Here is a 7125-nt window from a genome sequence, read left to right on the forward strand (position 1 = left end):
TGTGCAAACAAATGTGGGAGCTACTAGGAACATGAAGTTTTTGGGTTTTGAGGAAAGAAAATGTCTTTTTTTTTTTTCTTTTAAAGATTTCAGAAGATCCCTTATGTTTTGCAGGTAGAAGTCAATGTTTTTTGTTTTAAGATATTTTATTTATTTTACAGAGAGAGACACAGCGAGAGAGGAAACAGAAGCAGGGGGAGTGGGAGAGGGAGAAGCAGGCTTCCCACCAAGCAGGAAACCTGATGTGGGGATCGATCCCAGGATTCTGGGATCATGACCTGAGCCGAAGGCAGACACTTAACTGCACCACCCAGGCGCCCCAGAAAATGTCTTTTCAATAGAGACTTTAGTCCATCAGGGCATTTTATAGGCCTTTCCAGTGAGGATACCCAGGCCCCTTTCTCTGAGGGCTCTCTCCTTTCCCAAGCATGCTTGACCCCACCAGGCATCTGCCTGATGCTTGGGGAAAATGTTCCATTTTGCCACATGTCTGGACAGTTGGCCCAAGGCCAAGATGTCTGTTAGGTTGGGAAGGGCCACAAGAAAGATGGGAGCACACCACTGGCTGGTCTGAAGGAGAAGCCCGATTAGTGTCTGCTTCACCTGTGGTGGCCCCACACTACACATATGGGTGTCACCCGGATTTGGGTATATGGGCCACACTGCAGACTTCCGAGGAGTCTTTAGGAGTCCAGCCCAAGATCTGCATTTTGCCAAGGTCCCCATGTGATTCTGAAAGTCCAAGAACTACTGCTCCCTGGGGGTTTAGGGATTAGACACGGCCTAACAGCTTCTGAAATGTGGGTAGGATTGAGCCAGAAAAGTGTCCCAGCCAGAACCATGGAGTGAGGGGAGGGGGGTGCCTGATAGACGGGGCAACATTGTAGTAGTGCCTACTTGGTGCCCATCACCCTTCTACATGCATTTACATACATTCACTTGTTCAACTCCCATGTCCACATGATGATGTGGGTGCTGTCAACATCCTTCCCATTTCCCAGAGGAGGACGCTGACCCCAAAAGGGTAAGTTGCAAACCCAGGATCTGAAGCCACACAGGGCTGGCATATATGCTGATAGACACAGACACTGAGAAGTTGTAGCCAGTGAGTTTGAAAACGTTGGGGCTGATCACAGAAAGGCCTTCAAGGCTGAGCCGTGGTAAATGTGAACTTCATACAATAAGCAGTGGTGAGCCATTGCTGATTTGCCCCCACAACCGTGAAGTCCCTAACTATGTGGTCAGCACGGTGGGCGGGGTCAGTGGCGACTGTGGCAGGGTCAGTGAATGTCCTGGAAGTTCTAACTTCAGTCACTGCATAGGCTGTGATTCAGAAAATTCCCATGCTCAAAGCGATCTCCGCCTCACGGGACAGAGATGGCCGGCACACCGGGAGCAGAGAGAGCCAGTAACCACTTGACTTGTCCCCACCCCACTCACCCTCCTCTGCCTCGTCCCCAGATCCCCACCCTGGGAAGGGCATCTTTTAGAGTTAACTTTTCTCCTTGCCATCCAAAAATAGCTTGTTTTTCTAACTAGTTGCTTTTTTAAAAAATTTTTATAAAAACAATACAGTCATGATAAAAAAAAGTTCAACCACTGACAGAAAAATTAAGTAACAGATAAAAGTACCCACCCCTTGTTTGCCATTCCCCAGTCATAACCAATACGAAGTTTTTTGCATATTCTTCCAAATTTTTTCTATGTATGTACCTACCACATGTGCAGCATCCTTTTCCTTTTTACACGAATTGCATCATACCGTCTAACGTCTCTTGGATATCATTTTTGAACATTTGGTTCTACCCTATATTTCAAAAGAGTTGCTTCCTTACTATCTCCCTGTATGTATGGATGTACCCTAATTTACCCAGCCTCTGCTACTGAGGGACACTTAAGTATCTCCACTTCTTTTGCTGTTCTAAACAACACCGCAGTGAACATCTCCGTGAACATCTCAGTGCGTAAAGTCTGCTTCCAAGTGATCCTCCCTTCTGTTAATTGCTGTGATATTAACCACAGTTAATTGCTGTGAAAGGTACTCACTAACTTGGTACATACAGATTCACCACCAAGTATCTTACCATGAAAGTTAACAATAGCCTGGATTTTATTCCACCATCATGACTCCCGAGTGAGAAAAAGGCATTTTTAATCAAGTATTGAGCAAAGAGCTTATGTTCTGCCCTGGATCAGACGCTATGTGGGGAACAGAAGTACAAGATGAGGGCTCTGTCCCATGGACGTGGGTCTATTAGGAAGACAAAACTGATGGCCAAAAAGTAAGCCCGAGAACAGTAAAGAGCATTAAGTAATTGAAAGTGAAACACTGTGGCTCTCGGGCCTGCACAGCAAGAGGAGATTCGAGAACTCCCAGATCAGCTTTGGGTTTGGGCTGTAACCATTTCAGCTCCCTTACATGCAGGAAAACGTGAAGGGCCTCCCCCAAGAAAATTTACTCAAAAACCCACTTCCCACCACTTCTCATAAGCTGCCCTTGGGCCTGTCTTCCCACCTGGCCAGAGATGAAGCACAGAGCCCCCAAGGCCTCACCGTTCATTTACTTTCGGAGGGTAGACTGGACTATGTTGGACCAAATGTCTCTTAGTAAGACAGTGGTTAGACCTCCAGTGGTTGACAGTTGTCTTGGGTCTCCTCCAAAAAGCAATGCTAGTGCTGAATCAGCCCCAAGATATCCCAGCCAAAGAAAATGAGTCAGCCCATACATACCTCCTACCCCAGGAATCTGGGCCAACCAAGAGACCGCAGAGACCTCGAGTAGAGTCAGATCCAGGGCCCAGGAGGTGGGTGGCATTCTGCCCTCTCGCTATCCCTCTCTTTGTCCAGACCAATTCCTAGAAGCCCTCTCCACACATTTGTGTCCTCCTAGCAACGTTTTATAATCTGACCAGGCAGGGAAACTACTGAAACTCCACCCATCCAGAACCAGACTTCAAGCAGCAAGATCGCTCAGCCTGAATGTTTCAAGATCCAGAGAGAGACAAGGAAGTAGGGACCCCTGCCCTTAACTGCACGCACCCATCCAAAATGGAGACCTGCATGTGAGGTACCACCCACTAGACACCCAGCGTCTCCCATGACAAAGCCATGCAAAGACCAAGGAGTCTGAGATTCCAGACCGTACAAGTGACACAGGGGCTGAGAACTTGGGCTCTGTGTTCAAATCCCAGCTGTGCCATGACCTAGCACAGCAAGTCTTGTAATGTCTATGAGCCCTGGTTTTGTCTCAGTCTCTTCTATAAAATGGGGATGATACTATCCACCTCACAGAGCCACTGAGAAGACTGAATAAAAAGGTCACATGGGAAGCACTTAGCTTAGGACTTGTACAATAAACTCAACGACAACAAACAGAGCAAGCAAACAAAAACCATAAACAGAAGTTTTCTGTTGACTCTACCTTGGGTTCCTTCCTCCACAGAACACCAGAAGCCTGAGCAGAGCCCCACCCAGCCCTTCCTCTGCCTTCCGGGTTAGGCAGCTCTTGCTCCACTACAACTGGGATGCCCGTCGTCCCCTACCCTACCCCTGCTGCCATCAGGTTGTCCCAGATAAAGTCCCCAAAGAGGGCCTTTCTAGAGCAAATTAATGGCCACTTACCATTTTATTTTAGGACGGAATTTTAAAAAATGATTCCTGCCAGGCGCCTGGATGGCTCAGTGGGTTAAGCCTCTGACTTCAGCTCAGATCATGATCTAGGGGTCCTGTGATCTAGCCCCACATTGGGCTCTCCACTTGGCAGGGAGCCTGCTTCCTCCTCTCTCTCTCTGCCTGCCTCTCTGCCTACTTGTGATCTCTGTCAAATAAATAAATAAAATCTTTTTAAAAAATGAATCCTGCCCTTACTATCTATACATTTCTAATTATTTACCCTGGTACCTTCCTCCTATGGCAGAAATGCACAGAAACACACACACACACACACACACACACCCTTTTGAGAGACTTCCTAAATCCCTGAGCATAACCCAATATTCTCCGGCTTTGGAAGCATAAACCCAGATTTATCAAAGGCTGCTCCTGCTAACAGATCGCCATGCTAGATTTGGAAACCCCAGTCGGAAACCCCAGTTCGTAAACTCCCCGGACAGAAACGGCTCCGGCTCCCCTGGGCAAGCTGCAGGTCGGAGCCTGCCTCGGCTGCTTTGTCACGGGCCTGACAGGCTTGCAAACCCACTTGCCAGCCTGCCCGGAAGCCAGGAAGCAGACCCTTGATCTTCAGCCACACCTTGTCTGCTATGGACAAGGTCCGTGCCCGGACCCCACTGTCTGCAAAGGGATTCTTGAAGTGCTGGATCCTTGGGAGGAAGTGACAAGACAGAGTATTCCACGGTGCTTGCCTGGAGCACCTGTCCTTTCCCCGAGCAGCACGCCCCCTGGGGCGCCTGTGTGTTCCACGCAGCACAGCCCTCAAATTGACTAATCACCGTGCAGGATTTTGGTCATTTCAGACGCTTCTACTTAAACACACTCCAGGAGGGCGGAGAAGCAGGATTTGGAGCACTTCACAACAGCGGAAAGGATCTGTATGCTCCCATCATCGACAATGTGGCAAGATTTGGGGATTCAGTGATCAGCTAGGTTTGGGGTGCTAGGAAGGGGAGGAAGAGAGACAAAAGTCCCAGTTTACAAGGGCTCGCAGGTCATTTGAGATTACGCCCACACGCACGGAACCAGAAAACACTCCAAACCATAAATCAAGCCATGTGCAGCGTAGGACATCTTGTCCCACAAAGTGATGGGAAAATGAATGCAGAGGTCAGGTTTGATCTTTTGCAGGAGTCTCACCATGATAACAGGGTTGCCGGCCACTCACTGAGCATTTACTTGGCAGGTGCTGAGCCCTTTCACCAAGGGTCTCATCATTCTTCAACAGCCCTATGAAATAGAAACTCACGGGCCCATTTTACAGATAAGAAATTGATGCTCAGAGAGGTTATGCAACAGAATTTAATGAGCTAGGACTGGAACTCCTTATGTCTGACCGAACAGCCCTATTCTTATGCACGCTGGTGCAGTATCTCTTGGCACAAAAAAGAATTTTGTATTTGAACTTGCGAGAGAAAAGGCTGGTTGAAAACAAAGAAAACCAGAGTGCTCTGAGAAAGACTACAGAGTAGAGGCAACAGCATGAGTAGGGGCTCAAGAGCTCTGAGGAGCCAGAAGTGAGCAAAATGTTTGAAAACAACAATGTCCAGCCTTCCAAGGACTTGCAGAGGAAGATGAATAGGAAATGAGTCTCCTGGGTGGGCAGAGTGTTCGGTATGTGGGGGTAAGGGAGAAAGGGACTGGAGGCTGATCTACAAGAACCAGCCCCCTCCTTGAGCTGGATGTTTAGTTATTTGTGAAGATTTTAGCTAAAAAATGGAACCAGACCCACATAAACCATGGGAGGTATAAGTTTGGTTCTGAAGGCCAAGCAGCACAGAACCACCGTTATCTAGAAGGGCATTGACTTTGACAAAGGAAACGTGGACCGGGCAAGACATGAAAGTGAGGAATCAGGGAGAGAGACACCCCCCCTACCACCACTTCCACCTGCCACCAAAGCTCCAGAGAGCGACCTGGAGGCACACGCAAGAGCAACACAGTCCAGCTAGGACCCTGTAATTCAGACTTCATGCACATGAACAGTCGACAACTGCGTTGTCTTGAGATTGGAGAAATTTAGAGCAAAAAGGAACTTCAAGGAACACTGAGTCACCACCCCTCCCCCAATCCACTGCCAGCTGTCCCAGCCACCCCACCCCACCCCCAACCGCATCAGGATGTCATTGGATTCGGTGCAGATGGGCTCCAGCTCAGAACCTTGAAGGAAGCGAGCTTCCCAGGACCTCCTCTGGTCGCGGTCCACATACACCCTCACGTATGACAACGAGGTTCTTCCAAATGCTGTGGTTCCAACTATTTTTCTCTTTCTCCGCTCTGCAGGACAGAGAACAGCTTTCACCTTAAATCTGTAGGCTTAACATGCTTTTGTAAGATATACACCGATTGTTAAAAGTGGTTATCTCTGCGACACAAGATGTCGCAGAGGGTGGAAGAATCCCTATGTTTTTTCATTGTTGCATTTCTTTTAAAACCCTGATATATTATTTCTGCCGTCTCCTGTGATAAAAGACACGGGATTTGAAACGCTCCTCACGGAGCATGATTTAATTGCCTCTTGTCTCCAGGCTAAACCCTTGTAGTTTTATCCAGAGGTTGACAACCGAGTCGTCCGCGGTGCAGGAGGTTGATGTAAAGGAGAAGGGAGACGTGGAAGGCAGCGCAGGTGACCGAGGCAAGCTGCAGAGAGCCCGCCTGGACGAAAGGCTTCCACACCCCAAACCGGGCTGTGTGCCACCAGCTCCCATCTCTCCCCGCGGGCACATTTCTCATCCCGTGGAGCCTGGTTCTTCAAGCTTCAAAATTAGTACGTAGAGCCCCAAAACGAACATCTTTGGTTTTGGTCGTCCAGAGACATGCCATTATCTGTGGTGTCAACAACAATCTCGGTCTCACGCCGAATGCTGGCCAACACACAGGATTTACACCCAGAGACCCATGGGTCCCCAAGTCCTAGGAGAGGCGACAGGGGCCCAGCAACGATCCCAGGAAAATGGGACTCACATACTTTACTCTGCACTGGCTCCAGTGCCATGGCAACGGGGCGCCCCCTCCTGAGATGCTCACGTCATGCAAAGCCTCTTCTGGTGCACCAGGCCACCTCACCGCAGGTTTGCGTCCGTCCAACTGCTCCAAGTCACACTAGTAACTATTTACATGAGTCAAGACCCACCCAGAGGCAGCAGATGGCCAGGCCAGGCTGAGATGTGGGAAGAAACTGGGCTGGTTGGGCTGAGTCAGAGGCAGAGGCCGGAGACAGCACCTCAGTGGGCACTGACAAGCAGAACATTACGTCCTCTACTGCCTGGTGCCCTGCACGGCCGAGAGGCTGAGAAACAAAGAGGCGTGAACACAGCTGAAATGATCACAGGCTGGTCCCTAGACCCTGAGATAAAATAGCATCGGACAGGCCTGTTCCACTCCTGTGGGGTAAGGGAGAGAAGCTTCCAGGCTTGGGTACCTGCCAGCACCCCCGGCCACCCTCCTGGGATCTTT

Source organism: Mustela putorius, unplaced genomic scaffold (assembly GCF_011764305.1).
Source record: "Mustela putorius furo isolate JIRA1106 unplaced genomic scaffold, ASM1176430v1.1 tig00003909_pilon_pilon_pilon, whole genome shotgun sequence".
NCBI classification, from domain to species: Eukaryota; Metazoa; Chordata; class Mammalia; order Carnivora; family Mustelidae; genus Mustela; species Mustela putorius.